The following is a 19825-nucleotide window of genomic DNA, read 5'->3' on the forward strand; positions in this document are numbered from 1 at the left end:
ACCAAATAACAAGCTACAACATAACTGTCATACAAAGTGCCAACTACTGAGACTCCTCCGTTCTGGAATCTTAGCTCATTCATAGAGAATCATCTTACTAGTAGCGCGCTTGCAATTTCAGAACTGGCTAGTGCATTCGATCAAGCAAATGAAGACAAATCAAGTAAATTGTATCACAATAGAGATACAATTTTGATTCTTATAAATTGTACTAGAGTAACTCGGAACATGACAGGCTGATACCCCTGGCAAGGAGGGTGGGGGATCAGAAAACAAGATAAATGGACAAAAGACTTTGATTTGGTAATTCTCTGATTTCATTATATAGTCAAATGCCCTTCATTACAAATGAAAAATAACACCATCAAGCGGACATATCAAATCCAAAGAATACACTTCTGACTTTCATATAGATGTTTAGAATTAAACACAGGTATTAGCCAACATCACAACATAACGTTATCCAAATATATTAAACATTCACAAAATCAAAGAAACGCAAATGAATTAACATTGACACAAAAAAAAGGAATTTAGAATTATACCCATGTGACTTTTTGGTAATTCTCGGATCTGATTGAGCAAGAATGCCGATAATCTGCAAAAAAGGGATAAAAAAGTGGATGATTGAAACCCTAGCTTAAAGGGTACATTTCGATCAAATTATGAAATGAGGGAAAAACATATCCATTATCAGTTATGGAGTAACGATTGCTTAAAAAAAATCATTCAGAAAAAGAGCATCATCTGTCAAGTTTTATGGACTAGTGAACATTTTCAGAAACATTGGGTAATAATTTATCTTTCATTTTAGTCATCAGATACTTAATCTCCCTACCAAGTATGGGAAACGAGATTTTCTTTGGTGTCATGATTTTATCTGAACTAAGACGTTTACTTAATTTGACGGTTTATGTCGGTAATACCTTTAAATTAATCTGAAGGGATACGGGAAAATGGATCTGGCAGTAACTATTGCAGAGCTAATACCTCATTATGGTGTGCGAAGTGATATAGTGGCTTTTCATGAACAACAGCACGTCTCAGAGTGCCGGAAGTTAACCACGCCATTATCACGTGAGGAGCCAATGTTATCGGACATTCCGTCCACCACTAGCATTTCTACCAAAGCCAATGTTAAGTTCCATAGGAGCTATTCCAGATTTGAGATGCTGTGATGACCGAAAATAAGTTCGCTAAAAAGCATTCAAAGGTCAATCACGGAATAAGCCATCTTGTTTAACTGTGTACATACAGCATAAAATTCAGACTAAAAGAGGCCGCCATCTCCTCCAAAAGCTACTTAACAGGGACATTTCACCCAGGCCTTGTTTGGCTACAGATATTTGGAACGAATGAGACAAAAGCAATTCCACTTGTTCAGATAGCGGGTTTGGAGGGAAATAGAAAGGTTGGTATCAAAGAATCAATACACAGGAAAGATTAGAATGAAAAATTGTACCCATTCCTTAAGATTATGTTTGTATATAGGGTTTTTTGTCAAAAACTACCTTATATTTAGGGGTATTTGTAAAACAACTACCTTATATTATTTTGTTTGTTACCTTTGTTTTCTCATTTTTTGGTCAAAAACTACCTACGCTGAAAATATGACGAGATTTGGTCGATTTAGTGACATTAACCTATCTCACATGACTTTCTTAACATCAAACAACAATGATCAACTGCGTCTAAACCAAAATTTAACTTCATATAAGCAAAATTAATGAATTTCACATTTCAATAATAACTACAAACATCTACTAAAGTTTAGCGTAAGTACTCCATGACTTCCCAAAATCGGGCCTTGGTAAGATTAAACATAAAAGAGTCATGTGAGATATGTTAAAGCCGAAAAATAGACCAAATATGTCTAGATTCTTAACGTAGGTAGTTATTGACAAAAAATAAAGAAAACAAAGGTAGTTGAAAACAAAAAAAATAATATAAGGTAGTATTTTTACAAATACATCTAAATATAAGGTAGTTTTTGACAAAAAACCCTTGTATATATTCAACACGATACTCTATCAGCGCCCTAATGTTCAAATACGCTCAGATCAAATCCTTAACGATAGCTCCAAATAGTTTCCTAGACAGACTAATATTAGATACTGCGTTACTCTGATAAGTTACAAATTGACTTCCGTGAATATAGTTAGGTTTAATCAGGAAAATTACTACTCCAGTACTTACTCCTATGATGAAACTAGACTTGACTGTAATTAATTTACCGGCTTTTACCCAAAATTATAGTAACCTCACTAAGTTAACTTCAAGTTGCAATCCATACAAGCCAGAATGGCCTAGATAACAATGCAATTGATCCGTAAAGGCTAACATCATAGCATGACACTATGAAGTATGAAGAGCTGATTCGTTCTCTGTATCTACTTTAGTGTCAAGGAAACTATAGGACTACAAACAACCGCTAAGAGACGGAAATTAACCACAATATGTTGTCAGTACTTTTTACAAACAGCCACAACTTGCCAATACAATACGGCCTCAACTAGAAGCACAATCCGGTATAGTGAGATGTAATAAGGTAACACTACAGCATCAAGAAAAAGGACATAATTGTATCACATGCAAGTGACGAAGAAAGAAAAGAAACAACACGTACCTGATGAAGAGATCAGTGCACGTATTAAGCAATGGCTTATGTTGTCAAGAAGACAAGAACCACTACCATTGTTGCAAGGCCACCATGCTTATCACATTCAAATCCGTTTTATGAGCCAGGGAATTTTTTTCGTAGCCCGCTAACCTGCCATTTTAGCCCTTTTTACGGGGTTTAAGCAAAAGGGAATTCAAAGAAAGAATATTAATCTTTCCAAATCCAAAATCTGCAGATACGGATTTGTAAATTATTCTTCAGTTATCCAAACACTTGCCTCAAAAGTAATTTAGAAAAAAAGACGAAACCAGTTCAGATGTTCCTTGTCGATAATAACGCACAAGCAAAGTAAGGACAATCATTCCTTAAGCATACTCACTATCACGATCTCTACGACAATAACAATACAAGTCATATGAAACTATACATTTTTGCAAACATTCAAAAAAAGGTTTTTAAATGCAACATACAGACTGGTTTTCTTTGGTGACATGATTTGTTTGTTAATGTCGTTAATACCATTAAATTAATCTGAAGAGATACGGGAAAATGGATCTGCACTAACTATTGCAGAACTGATACCTCATTATGTTGCCAAAGTGATACAGTGGCTCTTCTTGGATGACAGCGTGCTTCAAAGTACCAGGGTTAACGTCATCATCATGTGGGTATGTGACGACATAGAATCGCGCATACCGTCCACCAATAGCATTTCTACAAAGCCAATCCAGGGCGTTTGCTGTTCTTGTGCCAGCTTTGATCACAGCGCCAATCATCAATGAAATTTCCAGTTCCACATGAAAAATAACATCTTACTCTGGGTGCTGTTCTGGATGCTCCTGCAGATTTGAAATCGATATTACCATGATGGAATAAATTCCTCAATAATATCTCTAGGATTCAGATGTGGTAAACTCCACAATCCATGATTTAACATCATTTCAATCTAATTCAGAACTCAGAAGTAGACTAAATTAATTACAAGAATGCTATCTTATATTCTTATTACCCTTAATTGCGGTGGAGTAATGGTCTTGTCGAGCAAAGTAAAAAAAAAATTAGTTACTATGATGCTACTGCATTAAAAACAGCACCAAGCCACCAACTATACACAAACAGAAGCACATTCTACCAACCATAACAGAAAAAGATAAGTTGATCCTCTAGCATCAAAATTTTCTTTTATTATTGATTCTGATTCAAAACTACTCTTTACATTTGATACATGATTTCATAACAAGCGTACCCATTTTATCGTAGAAAATGACCACTTTGATTAATAAACCATTTTATATTACACGTACCCATTTTATTACCTATGGTACCATTTTTACTTCAAATTGTAGTTGGTCTCCCAATAAATTTATTGCGAGACCGTCTCTTAGGAGACCTATTCATGTCCGTCTAGTACTATGAAGATCCGGAAGCAATTTATCAGCACAGTGCTTTTCTGCCATGGCTTTCTTCATACTGGCTTCAAGTGCTTTTTTCGGCTCTTCCTTTTCAAACTCCTCCTAAGACCATCCCTCATGATACCTTCTATGAAGATCCAGAAGCAAGTTATTAGCACAATGCTCTTCTTCCATGCCTTTCTTCATACTGGCATCAGTTTTTATGCACATTACGTGGCATAAATTTCCCCTTTGTTTTATCTCAAGTTTTTGTTCAACCACAACTAACTGAGACGAAACAGCAGATTTTTGGTTTGACATAACCTGCTACAATTCCTTCCTGCTTCTCTTTGTCAATGCTTCCACTGGATTCTAGGGCATAAACTCAAAATTCGACATATCTGGCAAATTCATGCCCGTCAGGACCAAACTAAAGCCATGCAGTGTCGTTAGTAGAATCCCCAGTGCTTCTTTTCCAGTGTCATCAGTTACAACTAGTAATACAACAGGATCAGATAGTCAGAGGATGGCGACAATGAGGAAATAATCATGAAGGGCATCGACTCGACTAATTCTATACTTTATACATAAAAAAAATCACAAAGGGAGCCAAAGAGGAGGAAAAGTTAGTCTGCAGAAACTTGGCCAAGTAGAAAATAAACAATTGTTATATAAGCTATCACACCTAAGTGAAAACACATCAAAAAATTAAATAAAAAATGTTGGAAACGTGGGTATTCCTTATTATTTTCTTCACCCTCCGCCTAGATTTACACAGTGGAGAAAAACAAGACAAAGACACCTGGTGAAAAAAAAAATATCAAAAAAAAAAAGAGAGAGAGATCCTAGGTATAATTTGAGAAATTACTGAGAGGAAACAGCCGTTTTTGCCACATACCAATGATTATTAGGAAGGAACTATAATGATAGGGAGAATATAGTTAGAGACTCTAGCTTCCTGCAAAATCAAGTATTAATAAATAACTTAGTAGAGTTCACATAAGAAAAACCCAATAAAAAAAAGAACTGAATTGTAGTGTAAACATTATTAAAATTCGACAAAAAATAGTAGCAATAGTAGATTGAAAGTAGGATTTCATAATAATATTACCAAGGAAACTTTATGGTAATTCTCTGATTTGATGTATAGGAGCCATTCTCCTTGTATTTTTTTCTCTTCTTCTTCATCTTCTTCATAATCATGCTTGGTGCTACAGCCTTGATTAGAAGAAGGAAGCAAAAGGTAGTGAGTAACAAGACTAAAGGCTGGCTCTATTTAAAGATGAGGAATACGTGCTCAAATCACAAACTTAGGCCAACAAATTTGGTAGATCAACCAAGTAATGATCTTCCAAATATGTCCTTCCATTTTTAGTCATTAGATACCCTGTCTATCAACCAAGTATGGAAAGGAAGATTTTCTCTGGCGATCTTATCTGATGCTAAGATTGTTATTAGTTTCTTATTCTATGTCGTATTACCGTTTCATATCGTTTTTTCGGTACATAATACCGTTTCATATCGTAATACCGTTAAACTTACTATGTCTCTCTACCCACATACGGAAAGCTACATTTTATTTGGTGTTATGATTTTCTCGGATACTGACATATTTATTAGTTTGTCGTTTTATTCCGAAATACTTAAATATTTTCGAAGGAAAAAGATAAAGAATTTTACCTCGATCTGCTACTAACTAGTACGCCTTATTTAATTGCTCAAATTCGAGTCATAGTATATGAGTATATCAGAAGAAGCAGAACGGGATAACCTGACTAAAAGATGGCTCGATTTAACGATGAGGAATATGGGTCAAAATCACTAACTTAGGCTGACATAAATAGAAACATAGATTACTTTACAATAGTGATGATTTATTTCTCATATTAGTTATCAAATACTCTTTTCCTACACCAGATATGGAAAGTTAGCTTTTTTTTTAAACTAATTCTAAGATATTTAGTTATCAAATACTCTTTTCCCACACCGTTAAATTTACCGTTTCTGAGAAGAATAGAAAGCTACATTTTCTCTGGTTAAAGGATTTTAACGGGCGCTAAGATTTTAAATTAGTTTGCCATTTTATATCGTAATACTGTTAAATTATTCCGAAACGATGCTTGGAAAGAATTTTCCCTGGATCCGCCACTAACTAGTGCATCTTATTTTAATGCTCAAAGTCAAGTCACAACGGATCAGAGTGACACCACATAATTGGAAAAGCAACATCTGTCAATTTTTATGGACTAGCAAGCATTTTCAGAAACATATGGTAATGATCTATTTCTTATTTTAGTCATTTTCTACCAAGAATGGAAAGCTAGATTTTCTTTGGTGTATGATTGTATCTGAAGCTAAGATTTTTAGTTAGTCGTTTTATGTTAGTCGTAAATTGTAATACCGTTAATTTTTCGAAGGGATACGGGAAATTTTTTTCTCTGGATCCACTATTAACTAGTGCACCAGCTTTTATTGCTCATAGTCAAGTCATAATGGATATGAGTGACTAAAAAAATCGGAAAAAGAGCATCATCCGTCAGTTTTTATGGAGTAGTAAACATTATCAAAACCAGTCACGCACTATATGCAGCATTAATCAAATACTTTTAATGAAGTTCCAACATTCTTAAAGATACAGCTTAATTTATGACACTTCTAACTGAACTGTATCATGTCTGTCAGAGATCAGTGACATCAATTCAGTGTGACATCACCACGGTTCTGTTATAAAGGAAGTGCACTCAGGATGTCAAAGGAGAGGGGGATATTCATTCCATATGAAGACTCAATAACCTGGTAACTACTACATAGCAACTACGGAGTATACAAACTTCAAAGTACTGACTACAATTCTAATAATCGAAGATATTCTTGACTCTTGAGTCAGATTCTGAATGAAGTAAATTCATTTTTTGGAAACTTATGGATGGACGTTAAGCTATACATAGATCATAACCGTAACAATGCAAAGATTTCTCATTTCATTAACAGCAAAAGTCGCGCCAGAATGGCCCCAATCACAATGCAATTTATCCTTAAAGGCTAACGTCATAGAATGACACTGAAGTATGAACAGCTGACTTTTTGTTCTCTGTATCTAGTAAATTATCAAGAAAACCATACGACTAAAAAAACCATTCAAGAGACGCAAGGTAACCACAATATGGCCTCAACTAGTCAGTACTTCTTACGCATATGCCTAACTAGATAATGAACTAATAGTCGCTCTTTCAGGAAACACATGATAACCATCATCTATATTAGCATTAGTAAGATCACTAATTGTATTTACCTATAACTAGAAAGCACAAACCAGATACCAAAACTTGAATGGTCTACACCCTCATGTGTCCGTCTACAATGACCTAGATTATTTCACACTTGCACCAACAAAAGAAATTCTAAACAAAGCAGATACTTACAGCAGGCGATGTCAGTCTGTTTTCCCCCGTCTCATCAAACCCTAACAGTAGACATTAAATTACCCAAGCGCATAACTTGGTTAACCCCATTTTTCCAATTTCGTGACTCTAACGCACATAAGAAGAAAAAAAACAAAACAAAAATATCAAGCCACGATCATTCACGGGCCTGATAAGACGGGTTTTATACATGCCAAAAGGGTCGATTAAGTGGTATTCAAAGTGCCACGAGAGGTGTTTTATAAGCCATAATGTGTATTTATATGTCGTGTTCGAAACATGGTGGAGAAGTTGAGATAAGAGCCGATAAAAAATATTGTCACCGTTTTCCTGTTTCTCCCTCCACAGTAACCTAAACTATAAGCAAAATCCCTTGCAATGAGAAGTAAAATAAGGCAAAACTTCAACATAAAAAATCAAGGACATAATTGAATCACATGCAAGACGAAGGAAGAAAAGAGACAATAGGTACCTGATGAAGAGATCATTGCACTTATATAAGCAATGGCTTAAGTTGTCAAGAGCCACTCACATTGTAGCTAGGCCACCATTATTATCGCAGTCAAGCTCCCAATCCAAAATCTACAGATACAAATTTTGTAAATTATTCTTCAGTTATCCACCATTTATCGCCTCAAAAGTGACTTAAAGAAAACAAAGAACCAATTCAGATATTCCTTGTCAACTATAAAGCACAAGCTACGTAAAAGGTGATCATTCCTTAACCATAATCATTACCACCATCTCTATGACAATAACAATGTAAAAGTCACAGGAATCTCTACATTTTTGTAGAACACTCTAAAACAGTTTTTTAACAGCAACATACAGATATCCCAGAGTTTATAGATCATCATTGTTTCAAGAATAAGATTTAACAAAGTAATTGCCACAGTTAAAAATGTAATCTGATCATTGCATTAAGTGATGAGCACTAAGCACCGAAAGTATTGATATCAGCACTGAGTTGCGTAAAAGGTAAGAAATGACCTCGAAAAGGAGAGTTAATTACACTTAAACCAGAATGCAACTACTAACAGAAAAGGATGGGTCAGGATGTAATACGATGCCTACTCACTATGTCATATCAGGTCATTATCTAACCTCTATAAATACTATGAAAAGCAAATTTAGATTGCTTGAAAGATCAAGATGTGACACCGTGTCATGGACGTGTTCTTGGCAAAGGAAGACTAATAACTCTTCCCTTCGCCTTCATTTAGGAGTAACACTGCAAAAACTTAAAGACCTTTCTTAAAGCCAAGGTCCGACTTTCTGCAGTACATAGAACAAAAGCGTCAAACGCAGAATTTTTTCCCACATCAGAGTTGTCAAATCTGATAGCGGAAAACTTCACATGTTTATTCAATGAATTAAGAATTATGAGAGATAGCTACTAACAATTCCGGAATTGGATGATGGTGTGACCTACATAACATAGAACTATAGAAGAGAACTGTAACGTGTATCCGAAGAAAGGGTATGATCAGTACTTAATTGCCTTGTACATTAACTAGCTAGTGCCATGCAAACATTATTGATGGATTAAAAAAATGGTGACTGGAAACCCTAGATTCAAATTCAAGTTGCAATCCATCAGATGTACGCGGTCTTATCCTTGTGTTAAAAGCGCAAACTGACCATAGCAATCAATAGTTCATATTTCATAGCAATGAAATCAATAACTAAAGAAAACATTTTAACTTAATTAAGCAATTAAATTAAGATCGCAGCAACACAACCAAAATTAATGGATGAGAGCTAGATTATCAACATGCTGCAAATAGTCTTCAATTAGAAACTACAGCATAAAAAAATCAACAATTAACACTAGAACAATGAACAATAATGAGAAATCAAATTACTAGCGTAAAACGATTGATTAACACTAGAACAATTAATTATTGCATGAAATTACATACAATTGATTGCAATTAATTGATCGGCGATTAAGATGCTTTGAAATTATGAGCTTCATTGCAAATTCAATTGCTAGAATTACGCAATTTTAGGGTTTGTCGTCAAATTTCCCAAATTGGGGATTGAAAATGATATCCGAACTGGATAATATTTCTCGGCGACTGTTAATTCCAAACCGGATCCGGTTTCCGCATGAAATCACACTTTTGACACGTTAACCGGTGACATGTATTGAACGATTTCATTCGTTTTTTTTTTACCGAAGGAACCCGCAACCGCTACTTTCGGTGTGCACTAGGTAACCCCTCGAGTGTATGTGATAGCCTGTAAACCATGTATATTAGGTAAGCAACCCGTTGGTGAAATGCTCAAACTCTATTAAGCATGAACTCAGGCCTAAAATGCTCCACAAAACATGACTACGAACATCGTAGATATACTAACTATGTTTGTAAGCAAAATGAGTTAACATATTAATGAGAATGAAGTTGATTATGTTCGACCTTAAAATTGATGGCTGAGTAAAGGCGGATGAAGGTGAAATCTAAGATTACTGACACGGAGTTGGTTTATGTCGGTATTTTAGTGGTCGAAAGTTAATATGTACACCTGTTTTTAAGCGTATCTTGGAGTTTTAGTCATCGGGTGTCAAATAAATTTATGTATGCTTGTCTATGAAGCCCGGCTAGGCGTAGTTTTGTGGTTTTTTATACCTTGGTGACAACCCAAAGTTTTTCTATTAACTTTTTTTCTTTTCGTTTCTTAAAAAGGAGAAAAATAAAAATTATCCAAATATAGAGATCTCAAATTCATATTATTGATATGATGCAGTTGTTCAACTTTCGGAACAACCATCTACCAAGTAAATTTTTTTTTTTGGGAGAATAATCACAAACAACCATCCATCATGTGTATATGGAGACAAAATTTAGCGTCGATAAGCTGTCCAAAATGACATTCGGGTTTTCTCTTGGTGATTATGAGTTTCATGCTCCTCCTCACGGCGTTCCGTGTAAAATGCTCCATGATGCACATGGTTATAGTGTAGCTCGATCGATGGCTATGTAACCCGGCTTCGGCCTCCCTTCTTATCAAAAAAAAATATATTAGGACGAAGCTTAGAGAGTTAATATAACGAGAGATTCTTGAGTCTTCCAGAAGGACCATACTCCTTCACCTAAATTGAGTCTACCCAACGCAATATTATAAAAGAAGGGAATAGGTGAAGGAGTACGGTCCTCCCAGGAGACGCAATAATTTTTCTTATACAATACTCTCTAGCTAAGACAAATACATAAAACCTAAAAAAAACTCGAACAGAAATCATAGCCAAGACAAATTAGTAGGAAACCATAATCCGATAGTATTTCCTCTATTTGCTCACGTTTGTTACTTTTAAGGAGCGTTTGGTTAAGAGTAAGGGAAAGGGAATGGGAAAGGAAAACAAAGGCTAAGCCCTTTGAAATAGTTCGTTGTTTGGTTTATACTTGGGTAAATGAATCAAGGAATAAACACAAATTCTAACCACCACCCCAAACCACCGCCACCACCGCTTGAACATCTCACGAGGTTATGAGATTAAGTTGTCCCATACCGAGAAAAGAAGAAGCTTATGATATCTTTACAAGAGATTCCACCCACAATTTCGTAATAAGACCTTGTGCTTTTGGGTTTAAGTGATGACAAATAATGGGCCCAAAATACACATCTCTTCTTATTGAGGTTATATAAATTCGAAAGTAAGGGCTTGTTGGTTGTCCTTAGAATAGCATGGGAAGTGGAATTTCTCGCGAATTACAAGATGTGGAGTTGTTTGGTTGCCACTTTTTTTTAAAATGGGGGAAGTTGCACTTTCCATGGAATTTACTTCCCACAAAAATGTGGGAAGTTGCTTAACAACACCCCCTTGGTAAGTTCAATTTCCCATGGAAGTGAGGGTGTTTGGTTAAAGGTTTTGTAATAGATTCAATCCATTTTAGTGTTTGGTTGTAGGATTTTAGAATGAAGTTAGATATCTAGTGAATTTTAACTCCATTACAACCCCTTGGAATCTCATACCCATGTATGCACCTGAGTTTTCAAATCCATTACACCCTACTACTATACTCAATCCATTCCAAGATCGAACCAAACACTCGTGGGCTAGTATGGGGTTCTAACTTCATACCTATATGGTATCACAATCCATTTCAATCCATTCCGATAATTTGAACCAAATGACCCCTGAATTCCCGTATTGGCCACCGTTACTTTTGGGAAATTTCCATGAATTATATGAGGGAGTTTACTTCCCATGATATGGTATTTCACGTGATTTTGCAATTTCCGCATCAACCAAATGGCTCCTAAAATGCGAAAATATAGAAAGAGAAGGTTAACAGCAAAGTTCAGAGTTCTTTTATAAAAGCTTAAAGAATTTAAATCTACAAAAAAAAAACATAAATAATGATGTTTTGAAAAATCAAAGTAACAATTTAACGTAGCGGCTATCACGATTCACGTATACCCGAGTAAACCCAGGTTCAAGCCTCCTCAAGATCAATTTTGTGAAGTATTTATAGCCTAAGTCCATGTCTTATAGACTTTGAGTCTGTCATCACCTCGTGTAGCACTATAGCCTACCTAATATATGTGTTTTGCAGCCTATCATGTATATCCGACCATGAGCGAACCCAATTGGTAGCAAGGGGTAGCAGTCGTTACCCCATAGAAAAAAAAATCAGTTGCGTTGGTCTTGTTCTGCTCCCCCCAAATCTCAGCACATGGATAAGTAAAATAAGCACATAAAATTACATTGAAATTAACATGGTTCAGTGGTAAAGGAGATGGGTTTTCTAGCTTGTAGTCAGGTTCAACTATTTTTTTTCTGCCCCGAGAAAAAAGATGGTACATCAGATTTACTACATCATACTTAATGACCTTTTGAGTTTTTGTGTATTTTTTCCGAGTACTATAGAGTTTATAAATTACATTTTAGTTTTATGATGTCAAAAATCAATTTTTTGTGAACTTATATGTAATTTTTTAAGTTATAATGTAACTTTTTGAGACTAAAGTTTAAGTAAATAAACCCAAAAACTGTATAATAAAACTCAAAAAATTTAGATTAAAACTCAAAAACTATATCATATCCGATGTAGTAATGATTAAGCGTTTTTTTGTATCACAAAGTTATATAATAAAAATTATAGTTGAAAATTAAAATAAAGATAAGTTACGAATCATAAATGAGATTTTTAAGTTACTTTCGAGCGTTTATTTGGTTGTGTGTTTTTATTTAGAATTTTTATACGTTATGGAACATATTTTTTAATGACTTCCTGTTTTATGAATAATTATATTCTTAATAGTTTCGCTACCCCAAACTTGAAATTCTGGGTTCGCCCCTAATCCGGCGATTTACTCAGTGTACACCAAAAATGGCGGTTGCGGGTTCCCTCATCACCCAAAAAAATATTATTAATGTTATGAAATAACTTAAAAAGTACACAAGGATCCCCTAGTAAGAGGATTATACATCCGATGTACTACCTCCAATTTTATAGTTTATGAGCTTTATAATAAAAATTTTAAGTTTTATTTTGAAGTTTCTGAGTTTTACTATGAAGTTTCTGACTTTATTCACTTCAACATTAAACTTTAAAAAATTACAATAAAACTCAAAAATATTATTCTAAGTTTAGTTAAATTTGAGTTTCGATGGGAAAAATATTAAAATATAACTTATAAACTTTAATATTCTCAAAAAAATACGCATATGCTAAAAAATAAATAAAGTTTGAGGTAATAAGCTCAAGAAAAATACACATATGCTCAAAAACCCAAAAAATTGAAGGTAATACATCCGATGTATATTCTTTTTTTCTCAGGATCCCCTGATATTCTTCCACATATGTTATTGCATTGTAAGGTAAATCAAAATTATAATATTTCCTTGCATGGAAGTAAATAAGCCATATCATTAATTCAAAGAATACATTCATCATATCATATGAGATGTTTATCCATTTCTATTATAAAATTTCTTTACATGGAAGTAAATAAGCCATATCATTCATTCAAAGAATACATTCATGATTCATCGTATGAGATGTTTATCCATCTCTATTCTGATCTTATGCAACTCTTTTAATTTCTAAGGCTTATATAAGAGGACCTTAGTTTCGTAGTGAAATTATCATTCGATTCCCCTTATCTTATTTTTCTGAGTTCGAATCCTTTCGACTACTTTGAAGAGCGAAAACTATCTCTTAAATTACCACCATGAAATGTTCAAAGAAGAAAAAGAAGTGGAGAACTCTCCTCATTAAAATCTCTTATTGATTTAGTAATCGACCAAATTACGTTCTTTGGACTTGAGGTAAATTATTGAGGGTAAATGCCCAAGGGCCTTACTTCATTAATGCCAAATCATAAATAACAGCGCTGTTCGCAGTCGGAGGTAAAGAATCCGACCACATCGACCTACCAACAACTCTAGGAATTAAATGAGCTAAACAATGTGCTACTCTATTGTTCATACGATTCGTAAACGACCAAGAAACAGAACTAAAAGCTAAGCATAAAGATTGAATATCGTCATAAATAAGCGATAGAACACTGCGTCCTGAATCCTTCCTTCTCAATGCTTCGATCACTGGCAGACAATCACTCTCCACCTCGATCCTGGAATGCCCACGCCGCGCCGCCTCAGACACACCTTCTAGCACTGCCACTGCCTCCGCTGTCTGGGGATCCCACTGCTGCTCGTGCACCACCGACACTCCCCATAGAACCGCCCCATTCTCGTCCCGACAAACCACCCCCACACTGCATCCATCCTCCTCCTTAACCCCTGCGTCGGTATTGATCTTCACGCAGCCCGCCATAGGTGCTATCCATCTCTCCCTCTCCTTCACAGCTTCCTCCCTCTTTTTACGTCCATTCCGTGCCAACCCCAGCCCCCCTCCTTCTATCTCCTCCATCACCTCCGTAGCTCGCCTTACAACAGACCATGGATCCACCTCCCGGTTATCAAAGATTACCTTGTTGCGGTGCTCCCACAAAGCCCAACATCCGACCATAAAGAGCGACTGTTCTCGGCACCCAAACTCCCTCCACTTCCCTTCCACCCAGTCTCTTACACCCCCTGAATCCCTCTCCTCCTCCCCTATTCCAATCCCTTCCCACACCTGTCTCGCTATAGGACAAAAACGGAACAAGTGGTGACTAGTTTCATCAGAAGAATTACATAAAGAACAGAAAGTGGACTCACCTCGCACTCGAGAAGCAATGTTAGCTCGTGTTGCCAAAGCCTCGCTGCACAGCTGCCAAAAGAAGAGTTTCACGCGGGGCCATACAGGGACTTTCCAGAGCCGATTCCAAAGCCACTTCTCCTTCTCCCAATTCGACGCACCCCCCATTTCCATATCGTTCCTTTCCCCTACAAGCCGTCTATAAGCAGATCTGACGGAAAAAATTCCGTCACGCTCTCCCACCCAGTACCACGCATCCTCAGGCCGATTTACACTTAGCCTAACATTCCGCACCCTTTCTCGTTCAAACGGTAGAAGTAGCGAGTTAAGCATTCCTTCTTTCCAACCACTCCCATCCTCCTCCATTAAGTCAGCCACGGTCAACAACTCCAAGCCACTAACAACCGGAGAGACAATCCTTCCCGTCTGAGTATTGGGCAGCCACGCTTCCCCCCAGACCCGGGTAGACAACCCATCCCCAATCCGCTTACGCCACCCCGCCTGCAACAAATCCCTCGCTTCCATTATACCCCTCCAAGTATAGCTCGGATTGTGCCCCATACCAGCCTTCATAATGTCCGCCGTTGGGTAATACTTAGCTTTCATAATACGTGCCCACAAACATTCCGGCTCCGTTAAAAGCCGCCACACCTGTTTTCCCAAGAGAGCTATATTGAACATGTTGAAGTCGCGAAAACCCATACCTCCCAAACTTTTGGACAAACACAACCTCTTCCGGGACACCCGACTTATTCCCTCTTCCCTTCCTCATGACCCCACCAAAAACGAGATATCATCGATCTAAGCTCATCGCAAAAATTTCCGGGAATTTTAAAAATACTCATAACATAGGTAGGGAGTGAATTGGCCACTGCCTTTATAAGAACCTCCTTACCAGCCCTAGACAAGATTTTCCCGCGCCAGCCACTCAGTCTTTTGCTCAGCTTATCTCTCAGAATATTCGTAATTGGTTTCTTCGACCTGCCAATCACCGTGGGGAGCCCCAAATATCTCTCCTGTTCCTCCACCACCGCTATACCCAATCTGGTAGCTAGATTGCTCCGCTTTTGGATCGGTACACCCTTGCTGAATGAGACCGTAGTCTTATCAAGACTAACCAACTGTCCCGATGCCGACTCATACCTCCGCAGAACCTCCGTGACAGCTTCAGCTTCTTCGATCGTCGCTTTTGTGAAAAAGATACTGTCGTCTGCAAAGAGCAAGTGTGATATTGGGGGAGCATGATTGGTTATTCGGACCCCATGTAACGTACCCGCCTCAACTGCCCGTCTCATCAAGCTAGATAGAACTTCGGCACAGAGAATAAATAAATAAGGTGACAACGGGTCACCTTGTCGCAATCCACGAGACGGGCGGAATTCGTCAGTCGTCTGCCCATTAATAAGCACCGAGAACGATACGGTAGTGACACAGTCCATCACCCGATTTACCCAATCCTGATTAAAGCCCATAGCTAAGAGAACTCTCCTTAGAAAGACCCACTCAACCCGATCATATGCCTTCGCCATATCAAGCTTAATGGCCATAGTCCCATCCACGCTTCTCGAATTCTTCATATGATGAAAAATTTCAAAAGCGATCATAACATTATCCGAGATAGCTCTTCCTGGAGTAAATGCACTCTGATTCTCCGAAACAATGTCGCCCAAAAACGGTTTGAGCCGATTAGCTAAGACCTTGGAAACAAGTTTGTAGGCCACATTACATAGACTAATGGGTCGAAAATCTCGCATCTTATCTGGAGCTTTCTTCTTGGGAATGAGCACAATATTGGTTTTGTTAAATTCAGTTGGCTGCTTTTGACCGCGCAAAATGTCCAACACTGTGTCCACAACATCCACACCAATCGAATCCCAGTAGGTCAGATAGAACAACCCATTCATCCCATCTGGGCCCGGAGCCTTAAGGGGATGCATTTGATGCAAGGCTTCAAGGACCTCTTCCTCCCCATAATCGCGCTGCAAAGCTTGGTTCATACCCATCGTTACTCGTTGCTCGACACCATGGAGAATCCCCTCCTCTATCACCGGGTTCGAGGTCGAAAACAGATGCTGGAAGTAATTAGTAGCCACGGCTTTAATTTCCTCTTCCCCATGCCGTGTAACTCCATTATCATCCACGAGATAAGCAATAAAATTCTTCTGTTTTCTTTCGCTAGCACGAATATGAAAGAACTTTGTATTTTTGTCCCCATCCTTCAGCCATAGAGCTCTTGATCTTTGTCTCCAGTATTGTTCCTCTTGCTTTCGCAAATTTGCCAATTCCGCTACTAATTTCCTGCGTCGGGTCACATTATCTTCAGTTCTCTCCTTGTCATTCAGATAACCCAGCTGCTTTTGCTTTTGCGCGATACTCCTTCCTATCTGATGAATATTTGTCCCCTTCCATTTTTTGAGCTCTTTCGCACATTCGGCCAAGACCCTAGCAAGACTCCCCCTACCCCGCTCCACACCACGCACCACGGCTTCTCCACACTCCTCCTCTCCGACCCACATCTGCTCAAAACGAAATCTTCGCTCTTTCACCTTCCCCCTCTCTTTGTGATTAAGGACCAATCGAATCGGAGCATGATCAGACCATTCCCTGTTTAGATAGTAAAGCCGAGCATACGGGAAAAGCTCCCTCCACGACTCCGTGCATAAAGCTCTATCGATCATGCTTTGCCTATTCGCTTCCCCTACTTGCCCGTTGTCAAACGAAAAATTGTACCCCTCCCAAGGAACATCTTTTAGGCCACATTCATCAACAGCTGCCCGAAAGTTGTTCATCTGCCACTGCGGCCTGCACCCCCCCTTCATCTCCGTAGAGTACAGAATCTCATTGAAATCACCAAGGCACACCCAAGGGAGCTGAGATTGCCCCCCGAGAAGTCTCAAAAGATCCCACGAAAGGTGTCGATCCCCCACTGCTGGCCAACCATAGAAACCCGTAATTCTCCACGCACCTTCCACTCCCTTTATAGAAAAATCCATATGGTGCACCGAAGCTGACACAAATGTACAGTCAACTTCTTTGCGCCATAAAAAAGCCAGACCCCCCGATCTCCCCACACTATCCACCTCCATCCCATAATACCCCTCCAATTTCTCCTTCACCCTCCTCATTTCACGACCACTCAATTTAGTCTCGCATAAAAACAGAATGGCCGGGGCTTCCCTCCGTACAAGATCACGGAGCGCAGACACCGTGTCGGGGTTGCCCAAGCCCCGACAGTTAATGCTTAAGAGATTCATTGGGCCTGGCGGGGTTGACCCCTGTCAACCTCCGCCTCAGGTATTAAGACGCCCCCGTCTGTTGAAGATTTTGTTTTCTTATACGCACCTGCCTCCTCCTCCGTCTCTCTGCACCGCTTCCCATAGACTCTCTCAAGCTTATCTATACCATCCCCACTCCCTACTTCAGCAACATTTTGGAGTCTCGGAATCCGTGTCCATCCACGAGCCTTCACCCCATCCCCCTCCACACCAACCATAGCTTCCCTTCCCTCACCACCCAGACTTCCTCTCTCCTCCTCCTGGCTCCTCTCCTCCCCCTGACAAAAAGAAAGCTCTTCCCCCTGCCACGCCCCCTCCCCCTGATCAAAGTCCTTCCACCCTCTATCTCGCCTCTGTTCGCAGTTCCGCCCCTCTCCTTTTCCTGTACACCCCTTTTTCGCACTATCCACCACTCCTCCCCCTATCCCCGAATCTCCACTACCCTCCCCCATATTGCTATTACCTCCTTTCTCTCCCTTCTCCACCTTCTTTATTCTGAGTTCAAGGGCAATGTTTTGCAATTTATCTATCATGTTCGAGATAGATATCTCAGCTTCCTCTTTGCTCACCGCATCAAACTTCCCCCTTAGGTCCATCGCAGCCTTTCCCGTCCCACTCTTCACAGTTTTTACCACTTTCCACGGCGATGCCCTAAGCCAGTCACCAAATTTCAGTTCTTCCTCCTCGTATGGACCCTCCTCGCAGTCCTTTTCCCCGTGGCCAATAACTCCGCAGCCGTAACAGTATGTCGGAAGCCGTTCATATTTAACAGTGAAATTCATGCTACGGCCAGACTTAAGACGAATAGGGATAGCAGCTTTCAGAGGCTTTCGTATATCATACAAAACCCGAACACGAATTGCTCTATCAAGTTCGGGATTAGGGCCATGTTCGAAACTTATAAACTTGCCCAGGCAGTTGCCCAGCCGTTGGGCGTTAGCCTGACACGTCCTTCCTGATATAGGGAGATCATAGATTCGTGCCCAGATTGGTACGAGGAACAGAGAAGAATCAGTAATTTTACCGGATTGATCAGGCTCATCGAAGCACCACATGAACTTGTCGAAGTGCCACGGTTGCCCTTCGAGGACCCTAGCTTTGTCCCTTCTCGATTCAAAACGAAAGATAAAGGTTTTCGCCTTAGCGTCAACGACGTTCCCCATAACTGGCTTCGACGGATTCCATAGTTTTATCATCGTATCAATGGCCGCTTTAACATTAATAGCCCTCGATGCCCAGATCTTCCCTATCAGCAGAATTCGCTCCTCTTCTTGCACCGGTTGTTCATCCTCCTCCCACACAAACCCTTCCTCCTCATCTGACCCCATCGGCTCCTTCCCGTCCCTATGGCCCGTTGAGTCATTCTCCATTGGCACCTGCACACAAGACAAAAACAAAACAAGAAAACACAGCAGCCCTAACTCACGAAACAACGTAAGTTAAGCCTCGAGCGAGAGGAAAATCGAAGAACGTAGGACGGAGATCGAAGAAAATTAAGACCGGAACCCTAGGAAACCCTAGACCCTTTTTTGCATTTTATTTGGAAATTAACTTGAGGTAAATTATTTGTTTTTAAGTTGTTTCGTAATACTGTATAAGTATATATTCATTTTTTAGTACATTCGTCTCTTTTATTTGTTTACCATTAAATAAAATATCTCGTACAAAAATAAAATAAAAATCCCCCTTATACTAAAAGAATAAAAGTTCTCAGAATTTTCCCGCCTAGATTAATTTGGCTATAAATGGACTTTTATTATAATATACTCGTATCTGTTATTGCGCTTTCATTATATTATATCTACATCTTGATTATAATGAACTTTCCTTTTCCACCGATTAATACAAAATATTAATATTAATTATAACAAATTTACAATTAAATTTCAAGTTGAGTTAAATATCATTTTTATTATTATTTTCTTTAATGTTTTTTATCTAAAATATCGCGCATTCGCGCGTG

Source organism: Silene latifolia, chromosome 7, assembly GCF_048544455.1.
Source record: "Silene latifolia isolate original U9 population chromosome 7, ASM4854445v1, whole genome shotgun sequence".
Taxonomy (NCBI): Eukaryota; Viridiplantae; Streptophyta; class Magnoliopsida; order Caryophyllales; family Caryophyllaceae; genus Silene; species Silene latifolia.